The 22,665-nt window shown below is 34.4% G+C and overlaps 2 long non-coding RNA genes across 3 annotated transcripts in view; one reads left to right on the top strand and one right to left on the bottom strand.

The window, feature by feature from the left end:
* LOC123380447 overlaps positions 1 to 22,665 on the bottom strand; it is a 343,729-nt gene that overhangs the window by 180,738 nt on the left and 140,326 nt on the right. The gene's annotated exons all lie outside the window — the stretch shown is intronic.
* Positions 31 to 14,747, top strand: LOC109491923. 2 transcript variants are annotated; one of them, XR_002145552.3, is made up of 2 exons: positions 31 to 175; positions 14,319 to 14,747. It is a non-coding gene; the product is annotated as an uncharacterized LOC109491923 (long non-coding RNA). The 2 variants fall into 2 exon arrangements; XR_002145553.3 differs by having other exon boundaries at positions 31 to 319.

Genomic DNA, 22,665 nt, shown 5'->3' with positions numbered 1-22,665 from the left:
GATGCAATATGGAACTCATAGAAAGTTCTAGAGGGTGGTGTAGTCACAATGTAGAATCCTGGGACTTCAGATAAGTCTATGCCCTCTGTAGCAGGGCGTTTTACAGTCTTCCATAAACAGATCTTGTGTTACCAGATCATAGCAAAGAAAGAACACTTGGCCATGGGACACCAGGGTGAGTAGGCACCAAGTGAGCTATCTATGAATAGCTCAATTTTGTCATACTTGTCAAGTGATAAAATCAGATGTTCTCAGCAGTCCACAGTAAAACGGAGATGGTACATCTGAGACAGATTTCAAGCAGGACCAGTGAGTTCAGGTAAGTTCTGTGTGCAGTAGCCAAGACACCTCAATTAACAGTTAGATTTTGATGCTGAAAGTTGCTAAATTTGTCTTCATCTTTGCTTCCCAGTGTCATTGTAAACTCAAAATATTGGTAACACCAGTATATTAAAATATTTTTCATAGATCAACATTTATAAAGTATCGTCTTTATTTCAATAATTTCCCTTCCAACCTTTTTCCTTTTGACCATTTTCAGGACTGCTTCTGTTAGTAACTCATTCCTTTATGTGCAAATTATGTATGAATAAAAATTGATAACAATGAATATAAATTCCCATGAAATTCTGTGTAAAATCATCATGGATAATTTTTACAAAATAAAGATCAAATTTTAAATCAAGTTTTAAAGAATTCAAGTAATGTTTACATCAGGATAAAGAAAAATAAGGGAGAGAAATAGGTGAATAATGTATAATGTATTTATATAATTGACATCCATGGTGAAAGCAAAATTTTAAATCAAAGCACATCTAAACCAAATTCCATTTTTATCTAATTTTCAAATATATGACTAGGAAATTCAGTTGGCTGAACCCTCACATCTGGGTTAAATCACTGGAATCTTTAGGTGTCTTATACAATATCACTAATGCAGCTCAATTAAATAATAAAATTCAGAAACACAGCAGCACAGTCTATGCCACATAGATGGAAAACACATGAAGACACATGCATTTTTCTGAGCATTATCAATTCAACACCCCTCATCCCTCATGGCCTGCATCCTGTATTTGCTAAGAAATAAAAGTAAACCCTGAATTAAACAACTGCTTTCAATTCTGTACTTTTATAACTTCTATAAGCTACTGTCAAGTATCTCAGTATCTCTTCTGGTCCAGACACTGAGTGTGCTTCAAAGGTATTATTTGCTATCTTCTTAGGTTTACAGAGAAAATGCTAAAAGCAGACAATGACATGTTTTGAAGTTAAAACTCTCATGCAAATGAAGGTTCTGACTTCTTAGCTAAATAGGTAAAGGGAACATTAAAGGCTGGATTCTGAAGATGCAGCCTGCCTCTACAGAGTCTAATTAGCAGGAAACCTTCAGGAAGGTTGGACAAAAGTATGGGAGATTTTGCCTAGTGTACATTAATGGGATACATTAGATATACTCAGGAGTCCAATCATATGCCAAGTGGTTGCCATAATGGATTATGTTATTGATAGTCAGCCTTGGTTCATTTTTCTTTCAACAACTGAAGAAAACTGAAATTACTGGGAGAAAAATGTGCCAAAGGATCACAATTGTAGTGTTTTTCATTGACACAGTAGTCCTCTATTGCCTGGTAGATAATTGATTCACATTAAAATTTGGTGAGCCTCTCTGAACACTCTTGGCCACTGATGTTACTTATGATCATAAATGCAGGCAATTCCTCTTAAAATTTTGTCACACACTCTTTCGCAGTTACCTTATATATCAGACCACTTGTACTGCTTTTTTGTTCATTAAAAATTTACACTTTCCTAGGGATCTCTAGTTAATCTTAGTTCTTTTATTTTAAGAGAACACAGAATCAGGAATTACTATGTTCTCAGTATCATAGGTAACATTTCAAAAGATAAAATATTTATGTTATGAAATGTGGATGTAGTGATTTCTGGAAGCACCCATAATTTGATGTGTGTGTTTAGAGGTATAGGTAACTATGAAAAAAGAGGTAACTATGAAAAAAATTATTTTTCATTAAGTATAGGTGCAGTTAATCACTGGACCTTAACTCTGGTTTTTGGCAATAAACTAGTATTTAAATAGAAGTCTCAGTGGACTATTTACTTTTATATTAATTTATGCCTAAATCAAAATGGTAGATGTAGTTTGCTAAACATAACATGTTTCCATCATTGTACTTTATCACTTCATGGTGACATCTTTCTTGAGTTCTGATAATACAATTAACATTTCAAAAATAAATCAATAGAAGCAGTACCCAAAGATTTTTAACTGAGTTCTTAAAAATAAATATATTTTGTTCTATTATGTTCTTTCTACATAAAAGAACTTATATGGGTGTATCATAAAAATTAATTTTAAGGCAAATTATGTTATTAAGGATAAGTCATTTCATAGTTAAAAACTGAAATTCAATAAATGGTATAATAATTCAAATGTGTATCTAATATCTTAGCATATAAATACATCAAGCAAAAAACAGTAAGTCATATATAAAAATATGGTCAAATCCTTAATATAGTTGGAGAGTTTAAAATCTGTTTCTCATTTCGAGGAGCTAGGAGGTGGGGTAATTTGGTAAACACTTTAAGAGTACAAACTTGGAACTAGATATGGAAGTATTGGAAATCTAATAGATAAAATAGAAATTATAGTCAATACTTTATTATAAATTTTAAAGTTCCTAAGACACTAGATCTCAATAGAGGTGTTAGCTAACACTAAAGTGGTACTCCTACTGCAATATATAAATGTATCATATGAATAATTTATATACCTTAAACTTGCAAAAGGTGATATGTCAATTATGTCTCAAGTAAAAAAGAAAATGCAGACCAAATCTATAGGGAAATAGACAATATCAATAGTATTTAGTCATTAGATGATATATGGTTAAAGAATAACTACAAAACTCTAAATTACACATTCTCTTAAAGTATAAATAGCACATTTTTAAAATGGACTATAACCTTGGTTTAAAGCAAATTTCAACAAATGTGAAATGATTATTTTATCTGACCACAATACTACTAAAATACAAATCCACAACAAAACTATAGGTAGAAATACCTGATATTTTTACAACTTACAAAAAAAATTCTAATTCAAGGCTCAATTATGCAACCACATGGAAATAATGAAATAGTTTGAAAAAAAGTTATTTACACAAGAGAATTATATACAACAATTAAAAAAAAACTGGAGAGACAACACATGAATAATCTCCCAGACATAATGTTGAATGAAATAAGCCTGGTTAAAAAAATCTATATTATTTCACTTATATGAATTTCAAAATTCATCAAAACTAATCTATAAAGATGGAAATTTGATGGGCATCACTCACTTCTGAAGGGGCCCAAGAAAACCCATTGGTGTACCACATTTTCTTTTTCTTTTTTTTTTAATTTCAAAAAAAGCATTTGCTTTTTATCTTGATCAGGTGGTAATTATATGGACATGCACATAAATAAAAATTCATCATGTATACTTTTGTGTACCTTATAAAATATAGAACTCAAAAAATAAGAAAATATTCACATATTTATGTCAACAGATTTGAAAATGTACATATTCCTAGCAAAATATAGCTCAAGAAAACTGATTCCAGAAGAAACTAACAACCCATTATCTATTTTGTAACCACTAAATAACTGCAATATCAAATACATCTCCCTCCCACCACACGTGCACCTGCACACATATGCACAGACACACAACCACAGCACCAAAACAAATGGTATTGGTAAGTTCTATTAGAACCCACAGTAAGGTAATTGGTAAAAAGCCAAACGATGACAAAAGGGAAATGGAGGAGCTAACAAAATTGAGACAGATTGAAAAATAAAATAAAGGACCACTAAAAATCACTGGTGTTGAACACCCCAAGTGGTATAACAAAAACTTGTCCCACTAACATCATTTGTTACATATTTGTCTCTAAAATCTTCCATAATGCATACTAGTTTATGAATATTTTCTTTAAATTATGCCATAAGGATATACTGTATACATAATGTTTAGAAGGAGATAAATTTGACCTCTAGTGTTAATATCCTCAATTCTAGGAAGTCAACAGTGTAAGTCCTAAGAAATGTTCAGGGGGCTTTAAAGGTTCTTGTTTTCTGCCATTTATACTTCTGTGTGGGGGGGGGGGGGGGTGGGGAGGGGAGCGTGTAGATGAAGGGAGAAGCAGGAGGGCTCATTTACTTAAGATACACAGCGGCTAAGAACAACCAGATGACATCCGAGCACCACAATGATAGACATTCTTTCAGCTTCATAATGCAAATGACAGTCTTGTGTAAATAAGCACATGTAAAAAGAGGTGAGAGTCCATCACAGATGGGAAAATAGACTAAAGAATTAATTATGTCATTATCTCCTTTTTATGTATCATAAGCAAGTCTACTAGGCTATGAGTTCCACATGGGTAGGGAATGTGTTGGTCACATTTGCATATGTTCATCCTTAGGGATCTATTATAATACAAACATTCCATTTTTGCATTGCATTTGGATGAGGCCATAGAAATTAGAAATCTCCATTGAAACACATTTATGTTGTTGTCATGACTAAAAAATGTGCATGAAATTCAATGTGATGTGGTTATGTTACACTTATTTTTATATATTTTGAATTCAGAATAGGTAATGCTTAGTTCTGAAACCATATTTCCAGAAATTTTGTTGGGTATTTTTTAGCCATTAGAGTCTTAACAATCTCCTCTAGTGGGTCCTAGGAATCCTTCAGAGTTCTGACTCAGACTATTCTAAAGATATTAGCCATGTTTAAACAACTTTTGTTGTATTAATTTTATGAAATTATATCATGTTTGAGTGGCTCTCTTGAAGGGAAGATTTTGTAATTATTTGTCACTAATTCTAGGACTACTCAGTGTGGTTAAGATCTGGAGATTGCTGTAGTTTAGTAGTTAAGCCATGTAGCTGGGCTTTCTTTAAATCAGTGCATTTTAAGTATGAGGCATATGATCTTTAATTCCAAAACAGCCAATACAATAATAGGGCTTTAATCAAACTGGATGAGAGAAGGGAGAGCTGTTGATTAAGGCATAATTCAATTCTAGTGGCTCTGGGATATTGATTGTTTTTATGAGCTCTGCTTTTATAGTGATGCTGGACTAGATATGTGTATTTGTATTCTTATCACCTAAGCCTTTGGCTTCACACTTTATTCTTTCTTCCTTTTCAATTATATTTTCCTATTTTGCCTTGGCTATGAGTTCCATATAAGGTGCAATTTTCTTGACATATTTGAGTAAATTCCAACCCTCCCTTCTCTTCATTTCATCACAGATCTTTTCATGTATCATTCCAGGGATCTACTCAGTGTATTATAGAGTAATTTGGGGTGGAAAGCTGATGATTATTTTAGGAAGCTGTGAAAAAAACAAAGGCTGTCATAAAGTAACAATTTCCGGAGCTGAGATATCAGAGTTCCTAAGGCATACTTAATTGAGAGAGGAATTTTCAGGTTTGTTCCTTAAATACCTGTCTTCCACTGCCTTTCCACCAAACTTTCAGGAAAGAAAGGGAAGAAATATATTAAAGACTAGTTTACATGGTTGTATTCTGGGTTGGGACCAGGTAATCCTGTCCTCAAAGGAAAAAGGATCAATTCTCTCTTTCCAGAATTCTTCAGAGCCAGAAAGAAAGAACTTCTTACGCTCAGATGCTCTTTCTCCCAACTCATTTTTTCCTTCCCCTGACTCTAAACTCTGTATAAGACTTAAATGGAAAAATAGGTACCTTTAAATAGGTATTAAAAGACTGTATAATTTGAAATCTCTGGAATAGATCACTGAAATGCACTTTCTCAAATCAATAGCTTGGCCATGATTCCAAATTTTATTTTGGAACGTCAACAGCTAAGTATTATTTCTCTCTTTTCATTACTTCTGCAACAAAATTTAATCCACTCTTCAGGAAGAGGCAGTATATATCAACTGAAACATAGGTCATGTACTCAGGATGGATAAAAATAGAAGTGCTTATTATTAGCTTATTTAAAAATTGTCTCCATTTCACTAAGACTGGAAATGAAACAGCCCATGAAGCTTGTCTATTTTATAATCCACCAATATGTTCACACTACAGTGTAAGCCAAATATGCATATCTTTTGAAACATGCTGAATTTGTCCAATGAAAACATAGCCCAAGAAAGGTATCTTGAGACTCTTTTTTTTACTGCATATTCATGGATCGAAAACTTAAAACTGGATTCACGAAGCTGTACTTCATTGGCAGTCAGTGTAATGGACTTATATAGCTACATAAGTAACTACTTGTATATAGCTCCTACATTTATAGTTAAAACAAACATCTCAAATATCTCTGAAATAACAGTGGCTTAGACTCAAATTTTTCAAGACTTTCCCTAGGGCTTTTATTGTATATTTGTCAATAAAGGCCTTTTGCTACGGATATATAAAATTAATGTATATAAATTATCAAGACTTTTCTATAAAAGTTCACAAAATACAAAAATTTATTTGATATTTCTGAGTCAAGACTCAATAAAAACAGATTTGGAAACATCCTCATGTTTCTTCTTAATACTGAATCTATTATAAATGACTTTACATACATCTGCCTACATTTGCATTTTTCTTATAATCTACCCTTAATGTCAGACAAATGTGTAGTTATTCAAGTAAAGCAGGATGTGCAAATTTCATGCCTATGTACTATATTCAAGAATATATACATATATGTTGTATACGTAATCCACAGTGAGGAGGGTGCAACTTTTATTATTTTTGCCACACGTATCTGAATACTTTGGGAATTATAAATATGTCTTGTACGTTACAGGAAATTTAAGAAATCTATGTAGGAGGCAAAGAGGAAGCAGATGAGGGAAGGAAAGAACAAGAAAAAGGATGTGATTTATACATTAAAAGAAGAAGAGAGAAAAAGAAAAGGGATATAAGAAATATTCAGAGAAGATGTCACTCCTTTTGAGCATTGGCCTATATGGAAATTGAATCTATGCCTTGGGCTTAATTAGCTGAAGCAATTCAGCAAATGTTCCTCAAGCAATTCAGTAAATGTGCACTTACACTGTATGAATTAAACAGAAGGTGTACTTAGAGTGAGGTACTCTAGATGCTGAACTTGAGATGTTGAACCGTATGTATATAAATATGCATACCTAAAATATTTTTCTTGATTAAAAGTATTCTGTGAATTTTTAAAAGTTTCTTAGAGAAAATTCACATAGTTTCATAATTCATGAAAAAGAATTGATGAAAAAGCAGTATGTCAAGCGAGATGGCTGAAGATGTCTTTCAAAATATCCCCTACTCAACAATGACAAGTAAATTTGGCATCCTTCCATGGACAAAAGTGCCTTTGTGGGAGCTGTGGGAACCAGCACCATACATCAAGGGACACAGAAAGCATCTTGCCCATCCATGCAACGAATAATAGACAGAGCTTGGTACCAGCTGCAGACTGTGAGGTGGCCTATGAACCTGCTCCACTCCTCCTGTCTATAGTCTGGAAGCCCCTTGAGAACAGGGATTTAGACAATCACTCATGTACAAGACAACCTTTGTAGAAGTCCAGGATCTGGTGAAGTTCCAAGACACCATTGAAACAAAAAGATCTGAGATTGGATGCATTTGAGAGAGTAAGAGCAACAGTCTGACTTTAACTTTATCAACCCTCCCCAAATACAGCACAAGAGCAATAGGGACTGAAGGAGTGAGCATATGTAGGTCTGAGTGCTACGCTTTCCTACATGTTTGGCATGCTGCCAAAGAGGCCAGTTTCCCTCTCCCATCCAGAGTACTGAATTGTAAGTTACCTGAAGGTGGTGAAGGTTGAGGAGTGGGGATGTGAATGGTGGGGAGAAGAGCAGTGCCCTGGAATGCATCAAAGGGATGCAGATTTTACTAAGTGTATTGTAAACTCCATCAGGAGACCCACACACTAGCCACAAGGGTGCCCTGCCCACTGATTCCCCAAACTGGCCTCCATCCAGTGCTTGAGATGCCTAATCCACATACCTTTCTACACCATGGCTGGCTCCTCGTGCAGACTCTTGACTGCAACGAGAGTGAACTTTGGCAGACAGTGAGCATGTTTAGAAAACCTGCTTGAATCTGTGGACCAGTAAGAACCACAAACTTAAACTTTAGCACAGCCCTTGGGAAAGCAAAGGGGAAGCTGTCAGCAAATGGGTCTGGAAGCAAAACATCAAAACCTATAGGATGCTGAATAAGCAGTTTTTTTTTTTAACTTTTTTTTTTTTTTTCCAACGTTTATTTATTTTTGGGACAGAGAGAGACAGAGCATGAACGGGGGAAGGGCAGAGAGAGAGGAAGACACAGAATCGGAAACAGGCTCCAGGCTCTGAGCCATCAGCCCAGAGCCCGACGCAGGGCTCGAACTCCCGGACCGCGAGATCGTGACCTGGCTGAAGTCGGACGCTCAACCGACTGCGCCACCCAGGCGCCCCTGAATAAGCAGTTTTAAGGAGAAAGTGTATAGCAGTAAAAGCCTACATTAAGAAAAAAACAAAAAAAAATGTTTATTATTTTTGAGAGAGAGAGAAAGAGAGAGAAAGAGAGAGAGAGAATATGAATGAATGAATGAATATTGGGGAGAAGCAGATGGAAAGGGAGACACAGAATCTGAAGCAGACTCCAGGCTCTGAGCTGTCAGCACAGAGTCCAACGGGTCAACCGCGGATCATGACCTGAGACAAAGTTGGAGGCTTAACCAACTAAGCCACCCAGGTGCCCCAAAACAAAAATCTTAAGTAAACCACTAACTTTATATCTCAAAGAACTTTATACACACACACACGCGCACGCGCACACACACACACACATATACGTATATATACACACACATACATATATACACATGTATATACATACATATATGTATATATGTACATATATACACGTGTATATACGTACATATATGTATATATGTACATATATATATACAAATATATCTATATATCTATATATGTGTATATGTATCTATATATGTGTGTGTGTATATATATGTAAAAGCCCGATGTTAGCAGAAGGAAGGAAAAAACAATGACTGTAATGGAAATAAATGAAACAGAAAAGACAAAAGATCAGCTTTTGTTGTTTTTTTTTTTGAAAAGATAAAATTGACAAATCTTTAATGAGACTAAGAAAAAGACTAAAATCAGAAATGAAAGGCTACCTTACAGCTGATGCCACAGAAATCAAAGATCATAGAAGACTAATATGAACAACTAAGTATCAACTAATCAAGAAATAAACTGCTAGAAATATATATCTTACCAACACTGAATCATGAAGAAAAAGAAAATCTGAAGAGACCAATAATAAGTAATGAGACAGAATCAGTAATCAAAAGCCTTCCAGTAAAGGAAAGCCCAGGATCAGATGATTTCACTGGTGAATCCTATCGAAGGAAAAAGTGATGCCAATTTTTAAACACTTCCAAAAAAAACTAAAGAGGAGTACTCCCGAACTCATTTTTAAGACCAGCATTACCTTGATACCAAAGCAAGATAGGGACACTACAGGAAAACTACAGGCCAATATCACTGATGAGCACAGATGGAAAAATTCTGACATTAGCAAAACAAATACAACAGCATATTAAAAGAATAATATATTAGCATCAAGAGCAATGTATCCCTGGGATGTGATGAAGGTTCAACATATGCAAATCAGTAAATGTGATACATCAAAGTAACAGAATGATAAAAATCTGAGTAAGAGCAACAGTCTGATTTTAACTTTATCAACCCTCCCCAAATACAGCACAAGAGCAATAGGGAATGAAGGACTGAGCATATGTAGCATGATGTACTTTGATGTACATCAAAGTAATAGAATGATAAAAATCATAGTTATTTTGATAAATGCAAAATATAATTCGACAGCATATAAATCCTTTCATGATAAAAAAAAACCTTTTATAAAGTGGGTAAAGAATGTACCTGAATATAATAAAGGCCATATATGATAAGCTCTCAACTAACAACATAGTAAAAGCTAAAAAACTAAAAGTTTTTTTTTTCTCTAAAATTAGGAACAGATCAAGGATGTCCATTCTCACCATTCTTATTCAATGTAGTAATGGAAATCCTAGCCAGAGAAATCAGTCAAGAAAAATAAAGACTTCCAAAATAATTAACAAATTAAGTAAAGTTGAAGAATGCAGGTCAATATACACTAATTAGTTTTGTTTCTATACACTAAAAATGGAGTATCTGAAAAAGAAATAAGAAAACAGTCCTATTTGCAATAGCATCAAAAAAAATAAAATGGTTTGGAATAAATCCAACCAGGAAGTGAAAGATCTATACACTGAAAACTCTAAAATGTTACTGAAATAAATGGAAGAATACACAAATAAATGGAAATCTTATATAGGCATCCTGAAAAATTATTATTATTAAAATGATTATACCCACAGCCATCTACAGATGCAACAAAACTCCTGTCAAAATTCCAAAGTCATTTTTTTCAAAGATACAGAAAACACAATCTTAAAATTCATATTGAACCACAAAAGATCTTAAATAGTCAATGAAGTGCTGAGAAAGAAAAACAAAGCCAGAGATATCACACTTTTTGATATTAAACTATGTTGCAAAGCTACAGTAATCAAAATAGTACAGTACTAGCTTTAAAAACGGGCATGTATACCAAAGGAACTGAATCTAGAGACCAGAAGTGAACTCCTATATACACCATCTAGTAATGTTTGACAGAGGAGTGAACAGTACTCAACGGGGAAATAAATTCTCTTCAATAATGGTGCTGGCAAAACCAGATACACATATACAAAAAAATGAAATGTTACAACACTCATAAAAATTAAATTAAAATTAATTAAAGACTTAAACCTAATACTTGAAACCATAAAACAAAGAAAAACAGAAGAAAAAGTCTTTTGGACATTAAACTTGGCCATGATTTTTTGGATATGACACCAAAGCATAAGCAGCAAAAGCAAAAATTAACATGTAAGACTATATCCAACTAAAAAGTATCTGCACAGCAAAGGAAACCATCAACAAACTGAAAGGGCAACCAAGAGAAGGGGAGAAAATATCTGCAAACTATGTGATATGGGGTTAACCTCCAATATATAGAAACAAGTCCTAAACCTCAACACCAAACCAAACCAAACAAACACAATCAGTAATTAAATAATGGACAGAGGACCTGAATAGATTTTTTTTTCCAAAAGAAGGCATACAAATGGGTAACAGTTATATTAAAAGATGGTGAATATCACTAATCATCAGGAAAATGCAAATTAAAGCCACAATGTGATATTATCTCTCATCTGTTAGAATGACTATTATAAAAAAAAATAAGAGCTAAAAAGTTTTGGCAAGAATGCAGAACAATAGGAACGCTTGCGCATTTTTGGTCGGAATGTAAATGGGTGTATATATAAAAGTGAAATCAGGTTCTCAAAGAGATGGAAACATCCTAAATGTCCACCTGTAAACAGATGAAAATATAGATGTAGATATATAGATATAGCAAATGAGATAATCAGCCACAAGTAAAAAAGAAAATCCTGACATTTGTGACAAACAAGGACTGACCTTGAAGGTATTATGTTAAATGAAGTAAGTCAGAGGGAAGACAAATACTGTAAGATCTTTATATGTGGACTCTAACAGAGCTGAACTCCTAGAAACAGAGTAGAATGGTGGTTGCCAGGGATAGAGTGTGGGGGAAATGGGGCGAAGTTAGTCAAAAGTTACAAACTTCCCATTATAAGATGAAAAAGTTCTGGGTATCTAATGCACAGCATGGTGACTATAGTTAACAATATCGTAGTATATACTTGAAAGTTACTAAGTGAGATCTTAAACGCCCTCACCACACACACAATTATATGAGACGATGGGTGTGCTAATTTTGCGATCTTTAAGTGTATCAAATCAACACGTTGTACACCTTATATTTACACAATGTTATATGTCAATTGTATCCCAATAATGCCGGGAGGGGAGCAATATATAGTTAAGACCTCAAACAGTTGAAGGAAAGAGAATGACCTTTCACACATATAAGATAAAACATATCCTCGACCTAAATTTGACCAAGTTCTTAAAAAGAAAGTTTTTGTCAAGGAATACACCCTTAAAACATGATTGGAAATCTAAGATATAACTTCCCCTTTAGTTCACTGAAAAAGATACTATTCTTCAGTGAGTCCAGAATTGAGACAGCTATTTTAACATCATTCACAATATAAAAACTATCTACTGTCATTGTTAAATAATTTAGTCAGTGAACTGGATTTTTAGTTTTGCTTGTATTTAGTGCAGAGAGTCATGGTCAGTGGGCTGGAAAGCAAATTACAATTTATAGATTGTTAAGTACTCTTAACTCAAATAAAATGGGGGGGGGATGTTCCTGGAACAAAAAGGGAGTGCTCTGGTGAGACAGTAAGGCTTTAAACGAGATGAAGATTCATTGATTACACTGTTCTATCAGTTTGTATCTGCAGTCAAATGTGGTGGAAGCAGAGTTCATTGAGTATCACCCCTGAGTATAATTATTCAGATAAGAGGCTGCCAGCCCCAGGCTAATCAAACAAGGGGTCCAGGCTTGTCGTCCTCCTTCCTCCCTTTGTTCAGCAGTTCCCTCATCCATCAGCGCTCACACTACATGATTGATTCTCTCCCTCCCAAGCCCCTTTACTTAATCCTCTATGACCTGCTACACAAAGAAATTATTGTAAAACCACCACATATTTGTTTCATCTGGATAACCCCAGGTTACCTAAAATTTTAGGACTAACTTCAGTGCACCATTTGGTTCATTCCTAAAAGCTCTGGAGATTGACCCATCTTCTCCTTCCTCCTTAACTTTATAGACATCTTTCTACTTCCAACAGTCTGTGTTCTCAAGATTGGTTACAGGTGTGAATATAAAAAATATATATAATTATTCCAGAAATTTTTCAAAATGTTTATTATTTATACTTTCATCCCTTTAATATAAATGGAATGCATTTTAAATATAATTCCAGGTATTGTAGCAGGCAATTCATACACACACAGGTACATACGTGTGTGTGTGTGTGTGTGTGTGTGTGTGTGTGTGTGTGTATATATATATATATGATTTGTTTTAAAAATTAATTATCCCCAATCTTAATTAGTTGCTACTCTGCTTAAATCGCATATAAAGAGAAATTCTAAAAATGGAAAAAGTCGAAGTGTATTGGGCTTCAGTAAAGGCAACTCATCTACTGAAAACATCTATAAAAGCTGAGATTGTATAGATATGTTTGAAGGCACTGAAAAATTATAGCACTGAGATAAAAGAGATAAACATGTAGACGTGTTACTTTTGGGACATATTGTATCATATTGTCCCTAAGGTATCTGTGCACTCCAGGAAAGCACCTATGAACCAAAGAAGAGGAGAAATGTTAACTGTCTTCTATGTCTAACAGGACAAAAATTTAGAGTTGAAGGTTATTCATTCAGACAATACCATGGGAAATCACAAGCACTTTGGACAGAAGCATCAAATGGATACATTATACAATTAAGAAAGAGACACAAATAGAACTACCCTCAAGGATTGAAGGCAAAAATATACATTACCTTATTGTCTAATATTGTATGATCCAAATGGCTAGTATCTCTAGCCGTCTGCCAGAAGCAAATATAAATTTTCCCTGAAGGAAGATTACATTATACTTGGCCTCCAGGCTCCCTCCCCCCAGTATAGTTAAAAAAATGCAATGTTTATTACTCAAACAACAATCACCAGGCATATAAGGGTAACAAATGAGACCAAATCCAAGTAAATAGAAAATAAAAATCATTAAGATCTTGAGATAAAGAATTATTAGAGAGACTTTAAAATAACTGAACATGTTAATAGAAATAAAAGTGTCAAAATCTTTGTCAGAGGATGGGAAACGTGTTTTTTGAAAATGAAATTTCTAGAACAGAAAAAGTACAACAAAAAGGAAGAATTTAAGGGGTTTAATAGTTGTTAGATAAGGAAGGCATTGAAAGATGGGTCATAAGAAAATATTGGGAATGAAGCACAGAGAGACAAAATGGTTTAAAAAAAGTATGTGAAAGGAAGTGGAGATACTGGGGATACAGATTTTAAAAAGTCTGTGATACATATAACTGAAGTTCTAGAATATGACCTTGTATATGGAAAAGGGAGAGAAGGAGAAGAGGGAGAGAAAGGAAGAGAAAGAAAAAGAATAAAGCAGAGCAATACCTGATGTGATAATGGCTGATTTTTTTTTTCAGAAGGATGAAAGATATCAAGCTGCAGATTCAAGAAGTTTTATGAAGCATGTTACACAGAGTGCACTGGCAACTGGCAGATAAGAAGGGAAGAAGACTTATTACATAAGTTATTTATGGACTCTCTCAATCATATTACTTATAGGATAAGGATGATTCAGAAAGTAGTCTGGGAAATAGGATAGCCATAAGCTTCAATAGACTACTTACTGTATTATCTCATCTAACTCAACAGTAGTGTAGACATTATAGTATTTTTTCTTCTAAGTTCCAAATGAGAAAGAATGAGTAATGTTTATTTTCTCAAGTTCACACAGTTGCATGGACTCCAAATGCAATCCATGTTTGTTTGACCTAACAGCCCTAACTCTATTCCATTCTGCAACATTTCAAATCATGCGAACATATAAATTTATTTTTAGTCCCCCAAAATGATGGCTTTCAAGATCTATCATTTCACAAATATTATTATGTACCCACATAAGTACTATATTTTTTTAAATTCATTCACATATCCATTAATTCAGCATACATTTAGTACCTTCAATGACCTATATACTTTTAGGCATTTGAGTTACATTAGTGGCAACAACCATAAAGGGTCTTAGATTTTTCCCTACATGGAAGCTCATCAGTTAACCTGCCATGATTTCATAGAGAAGGTTAAGAAACAAATCCTGGACCAAAGATAAAGAAAGGTTTTATTCACAGCACAGCAGGCAATATAAATGTGTGTTGGCACCAGTTTCCCTTACCCCATCAGCCATACAGAGCGGGAATGACTTCAGAGGATTCTCTGCACACAGTGGATATGCATCACTCCTGAGAAGCTAAATATTAGTAACGTCCAATATTTTATGATAGGATGCCAGCAAACATGGCCAGGCCAACTTATGACCTGCAGAGAGAGACTATATTTATTATACACAAAAACTTGCCCCTCCACTTTCAAGGGAGATACTGTGATTTCTTCCACAAGTGTTTGCCATACAAAAATCCTTGAAAAGATAATCCAGATTAAGAGGCTATAGTACCTGTGCTTAAAACAAGTGCAAAAAAGAAAATGACCTGTCGAGAACTCAATAATTAATGGACAAAAGTTCTTTCTTCTGAAGCTTACGCTCTAAGACAAAAAAGCAAATATAGTAAGTTTTTCGATTAAATGTGAATGCCAGAGGGAGAAAAGAGTAGATAAAGGAGACTGGGAGATTTAGGGAGTGCAATGTAAATTTTGGTTGATCAGAGTAGGCCCAGATGAGAATGCATGATGGACAAAGAATTAAAGCCTTGAAGGAAAAATTTTTCATGAATACAGCATTTTCACTTGCTTTTATATTAATTTTGCTGTTCTTGGGAAAAATGAATTCACCTAAAATAAAACATGTTCATAATTTGGTTGATTGTAGGTCAAGACCTCACAGGAGAATGATTAAGAATATAGAAGAGGAGACCTCTCTTAACCAGCATTTTCATATATGAAGTTTACTAGAGATAGGATTATATACATATATTTGGGGTTTGATTAACAGTTACATTCAAGTCCCCCAAACATTGCTCTGGTAAAGCAATTTTGAATTCCCAAAGTACTTCGGCCTATTTTATAATCCTTTTGGTACCCATTTTCTTGTAAATGAGAAACCAATTTTCTCAAGAGAAGCAAACAAACAAAACCTCACTTCAAGTCCCCAGAGGTTCAAGTTGACTTTGCAGGCCAAGGCCCATGAGGTGAAGGTGTTTCTAATCTTGGCACTGTACATTTTCCTTGCCTGTGATATCCTCTTCTGGTCATTACCCATGGTGCTCTCTCAACTCACAGTTAATTCATCCAAACTGGCTTATCCTCTGGGACACAACAGGGAAGTTTGAGCCTACTTATGGCTGCAGGAAATGCTATTCTGTGTATTTAAAGGGAACAGGAAAATGATAGTTTGGATACTGTAAAATCCTGCAATCCCTTGAGGACAGTATACTTCACATAAGGCATGATGATAAAAAGATACAACAGATTTTTACACTGATCACCAAAGCGAATTCAGAGGCATAATATCATTATAGGAAATTTACACTACCATGTGATAGGACAGCATATATACAGCTTATATAAATATCTGAATTAGGTTTAAGGATTTGGTGAAAATTAATGTGCTTCATATAACTTACTAAAATAAATTTCCTGCTGACTCAGCACCTGGAAGATTACTTGCTTGACAGAGAGTGTAAGAAATATAGTTCTGGGTATAGAAATATCTTTTTATCACTTATTTTTCAAAATAAAGTTATATTTATAGCCAGGAGTTTTACAAACTCTATAGATTTTGTAGCCGCTCACTCCTAAAATGATTGCCTAAGAGAGCAATATTTCTGAAGTGTAAATTAGGCTTTTGGTTTCTGTCAAAAGTTGCATCAGTATTTTCTTACACATATGGACAAACTGATGTGCATTCTCAGAAAAATGCACCCACCACTTATCACAGAGAAACATGGAAACCTAGTTTCATCTTTAAGTCATAAGAATGACATAATGGTGGATGTTGTTGAATAAAGGCATATAAAGTTGATTTGCATTCCAGCTTGCTTCACGGTTTTACCTTTTGTGGAACAGAATCACGGCAATTGCATTATATTCTACTACAGTAGAATTTGGGCATTTAGGAATTAGTTTTGAAAAATCAAATAAACCTACTTTTTAAAGAACACAGTTTTCAAATTTTTGAATATGCTTGCAATATTACATCATATATATATATATATATATATATATATATATATATATATATATATATATATATTTTCTCAAGTTCACACAGTTGCATGGACTCCAAATGCAATCCATGTTTGTTTGACCGAGTTATCATTCTTGAAGTAGAGTTGTCTTCTAATATCCCAGATATATTTAATCTTCTCTAATATCTATATAATAGATATATTATCTATATATATCTATATATCTATATATCTATTATATATATCTATAATATCTTTTCAGATATTATAATCTGAGGAAAATATAGGAAAAAAGAACCCACCCAGGAATTGTACAGGGCAGCCCAAGGATGCAGTGCCTGAGAGAAGGGGAACTCATGAAGTAAAACTCGTGATCATTCTTGTCTTCTGTCTGCAGAATATTTCCAAATGGCTATTGCGAGCTGGAGTCCAAGTAGAGCATGGTAATCTGGCTGAGCTGAAGAATCAGAAATCAGAATTTGTAGGTACTAAAGGCGATGGAATTGGTAGAGCACAGAACTGGAGAGTGAATGAAAGTTCTCTCTTAGGTTTACATGTACAGAGTGAGACTACACAAGGCTTACCAGAAAACAGTTGCTATGAGGTTAAAAATTCAACAGAGGAGAGACCTGCCCCACTCAGGATGGAAGAATTCCTTAACGCTTAGAAAAACTGAGACACAAAAAAGGCTTACCCTTAGGAATAAGAATGCTATCAGGAGCATGGGCTACTCTAGGCCCACCCTAGTAAGTCTTCAAGGCAAACTCAGAGGACCTAAGGAAAGACCAAGTCTGGAGTTTGAGTCCTGACTGTTACAGTGAAAATTTATCCTGACAAAGGCTGGAACCAACATTACACAATGTAAGCTAATCAACAAGTTACTGAACTGCCTAATACAACAAAACTCAGAAACTTTCAGAGGAAGACAATGGGTATAGTGTCTCTAAATCAAGTCATAATTAATGTCTGGTAAACATAAAATCAGACATGGAAAGAAACAGAAAAATCCAATCCATAGTGAAAGGATTTCACTAACAGGAGGAAAAAAACACAACCCTATAAAAAGTATAAATGAACTCTTATCAAAAAACAAAATACATTTATAATATATTTTCAATAAGCATATCCATCATCGTTAGTTATAGAAGAAATACAAATTAAAGCCACAATTAATTACACTTTACACTAAAATAAAAATACAATAATGCTAAGATTGGCAAAGATGTAGTACAACAGGAAAACTCATGCTTTGCTGGGGATTATGTAAAATACTATAATGAGGTGCAAAATAGTTTGGTAGTTTCTTATACACTTACTGTATTATTCACCAATTTCACTCACTGATAAGTTCTTTCCTTTAGGATAACCTATGTCCACAAAGAAGGCTGTGATAAAAGCAACAATCAGCGATCAGAAAACAGATCATCAGTATTTGGAGGACAGAGTCCTTTTTGCCCACCCTTGCTCCTTTAAAAACTATGTTTTCAAGCAGCTCCGAGAACATGTGCACAGCTGCCTGCCCTGTGGCTGGTGGTAGGGTATTGGTAGCTGTTAACCATAATTTGCCTCTAAGTCTTTTCTATAAATCATAAGCTTCAACAGACTACAGACTTCCAAAATCGTTGTAACATATTCTGCCAGTGTAATTGTTGTCTAGGTGGGAAGACAGTTCCCTAGTGTTTCCCATTCTGCCATCTTCCCATAATCCTGTTCCCTACATTGGTTTGGGAATATTAAAAAAAATCCTTTTATTTCAGGAATAAACAATGTGGCTGGGATGTATTATCCTTTTTACTATACTCCTTCAATTTGATTTGTTAGTACTTAATTTAGAATTCATGAGATAATTTCCTTTCTTGTAATACCTTTATAAGTTTCCTGAAAGCTTCAATAAATGAGTTTTAAGGTGTTCTCTCTTTTTTCTATTTTCTTTTTTATTAAAAAAATTTTTTTTAATGTTTTATTTATTTTTGAGACAGAGAGAGACAGAGCATGAGCGGGCGAAGGTCAGAGAGAGAGGGAGACACAGAATCTGAAGCAGGCTCCAGGCTCTGAGCTGTCAGCACAGAGCCCGACGAGGGGCTCGAACTCATGGACCGAGAGACCATGACCTGAGCGGAAGTCAGACGCTTAACCAACTGAGCCACCCAGGCGCCCCCCTTTTTTCTATTTTCTAAAATTCTTTTGTAAGACTAATGTTACTCTTTAAAAGTTTGAAAGAATTTATTTATGAAGCCATCTAGGCTTGGAGATCTCTTTTGTGGTAAGTTTACAAGTATAGATTCAATTGCTATAATAGATATTTAGATCTCCTAATTGTTCTTAACCTTTATTTTTTTTTATTTTTTAATATGAAATTTGTCAAATTGGTTTCCATACAATGCCCAGTGCTCATCCCAACAGGTGCCCTCCTCAGTGCCCATCACCCACCCTGCCTTCCCTCCCACCCCCCATCAACCCTCAGTTTATTCTCATTTTTTAAGAGCGTTCTTGACCATTTTTGACAGTCTGTGTTTTTCTAGCCATTCATCAATTTCATCCAAATTTAAGTATTTGCCAAATTAAAGTTTTAAAGTATTACTCTACTTAACCTCTTCAAAGGCTTTGGAATCTCTAGTGAAGTCACCATTTTCTTCCTGTTACCCTCTTCTACTTTTTTATCTGTGAACAACCTGATGAGAGCTTACAAGTCTTTTTAAACAAATAACTTTTGTATTTGTTGACATTCTCTATTATAGGTTTGTTTTCTGTATCACTGGTTTCTTAATTCCCTTTCCTCATAAAGGTTAGGTGATTAAAGTGATTTTTTTCCCAGATTCTTGAGGTAATACACTTCCAGTCTTTCTTTTATATGGCTACAGATTTCTCTTTAAACATGACTTCAGTTCAAACCCACAAGCTTTTAGATATTTTTATTTTCATTCAGATCAAAATATAATTTCCATTAGAGTTTTTCTTTGACTCCTGTAGCATCTAGGTACATATTGTTCAATTTCAAAATATTTGAGGATTTTCTTGTTATGTTTGATTATTGGAGTATTGATTGGATTGTATTTTACTCTATCAGAAAACAATCTATATATTTTACTCATTAAAAACTGGTTGAGATTGTTTTATGACACGGCTTGTCATCAATTTAATAATCACTCAAAGACCATTTAAAAATATCCTCAGTTGTTTGTAGTTCTTTTTTTTCAACGTTTATTTATTTTTGGGACAGAGAGAGACAGAGCATGAATGGGGGAGGGGCAGAGAGAGAGGGAGACACAGAATCGGAAACAGGCTCCAGGCTCCGAGCCATCAGCCCAGAGCCTGACGCGGGGCTCGAACTCACGGACCGCGAGATCGTGACCTGGCTGAAGTCGGACGCTTAACCGACTGCGCCACCCAGGCGCCTCTGTAGTTCTTTTAAAAATTTTTTTTAAGTTTTTAAAGTTTTTAACTAAATTGTGAGAGAGAGGGAGAGAGACAGAGGCAGAGAGAGAGACAGAGGCAGAGGCAGAGGCAGAAGGAGAATCCCAAGCAGGCTCCATGCTGTCAGCACAGAGCCCGATGCAGGACTTAAACCTACAAACTACAAGATCATGACCTGAGCTGAAATAAAAAGTCAGATGCTTAACTGAATGAACCACCCAGGTACCCCTAGAACTTTCTGTAAGTAAATTAAATGTATTAATTCTCTTAAAATTTTCTGTAGGTCTTTGACTTTCCGTCTGCTTGAGCTATCCAAAATTGAAATATATATGTTAAAATCTCCTACTCTGTAAGTTTTTCTAACTCCCCCCTTTTCTGTTAATTTTTCTTTTATATGATTAGATGTTATAAAGGCACATAATATTTAGAACTTTTTTTTAACTGTCTATTGTATAGATCCTGAAATATTATGAAACGCAGCCTGCTTTATTTCTAGTAATATCTATTAACATATATTTCCACTTGTAGTATATTGCCATAGAGTTTTTTGGTTAATATTAGTGGTGTGTGTGTGTGTGTGTGTGTATGTATATATACATACATATATATATGTATATATGTATATATAATACACGTATATATATGTATATATATGTATACACGTATATATATATATACATATATACGTGTGTGTATACGTGTATGTATATATATATACATATACACACGTATACGTACACGTATATATATATATATACACGTATACACACGTATATATATACATGTATATATATGTGTGTGTATGTGTATATATATATGTGTGTATATATATATATATACACATATATATATATATATATCACCATCCTTTTGCTTCCAATCCTTGTATGTCCTTATACTTCAAATATGCAATATGGAGGCACCTGGGTGGCTCAGTCAGTTAAGCATCAGATTTCAGTTCAGGTCATGACCTCTGGGTCCCTGGGATAGAGACCCATGTCAGGCACTGCACTGAGAGGGTGGAGTCTGCTTGGGATTCTCAATCTCTCTCTCTCTCACTCTCTCTCTGCCCCCCTCTCTAAATAAATAAATAAGCTTAAAAATAAAAAATAAATTATGCAATATGTAGTTTACATATAATATATGTGCAATAAGTATATAGTTTAGGATTTTTATAATCCAACCTGACCATCTTACTCTGTTAAATGAATATAGCCCAATTAAATAATAACAGGTAATTACAATGTTAGGTTTTAATCCTTCTTACTATTTGCATTTTACTCCCCTTTTCTCCTTTTTTCTCTGTGCTTTATATACACACACAAGTATTTTTAATATAATTTTTATTTTGCTATCTTGCAAGTTATGCATTCATTAATAATCTTTTTTAAATAATTTATTTTTAAATTAATATCCAAGTTAATTAGCATATAGTGCAAGGATTTCAGGAGTAGATTCCCTAATGCCACTTACCCACTTAGCCCATCCACCCTCCCACAACCCCACCAGAAACCCTGTTTGTTCTCCATATTTAAGAACCTCTTATGTTTTGTTCTCCTCCCTGTTTTTATATTTTTGCTTCCCTTCCCTTATGTTCATCTGTTTTGTCTCTTAAAGTCCTCATATGGGTGAAGTCATATGATTTTTATCTTTCTCTGACTAATTTCACTTACCATAATACCCTCTAGTTCCATCCATGTAGTTGCAAATGACAAGATTTCATTCTTTTTGATTGCCGACTAATACTTCATTGTGTATATAAAACACATCTTCTTTATCCATTCGTCCATCGATGGATACTTGGGCTCTTTCCACATTTTGGCTATTGTTGACAGTGCTGCTATAAACATTGGGGTGCATGTGCCCCTTCAAAACAGCATATCTGTATCCCTTGGAAAAATAACTGGTAGTACAATTGCCAGGTCGTAACATAGTTCTGTTTTTAATATTTTGAGGAACCTCCATATTGTTTTCCAGAGTGGCTGCACCAGTTTGCATTCCCATCAGCATTGCAAAAGAGATCCTCTTTCTCTGCATCCTCGCCAACATCTGTTGTTGCCTGAGTTGTTAATGTTAGCCATTCTGACAGGTGCGAGGTAGTATCTCATTGTGTTTTGATTTATATTTCCCTGATGATGAGTGATGATGAGCATTTTTTCATGCGTCTGTTAGCCATCTGGATATCTTCTTTAGAGAGGTGTATATTCATGAC

Source organism: Felis catus, chromosome D1 (assembly GCF_018350175.1).
Source record: "Felis catus isolate Fca126 chromosome D1, F.catus_Fca126_mat1.0, whole genome shotgun sequence".
NCBI lineage: Eukaryota > Metazoa > Chordata > Mammalia > Carnivora > Felidae > Felis > Felis catus.
The sequence above is the reverse complement of the archived record's forward strand: the minus strand, read 5'-3'. Positions and strand labels throughout refer to the sequence as shown.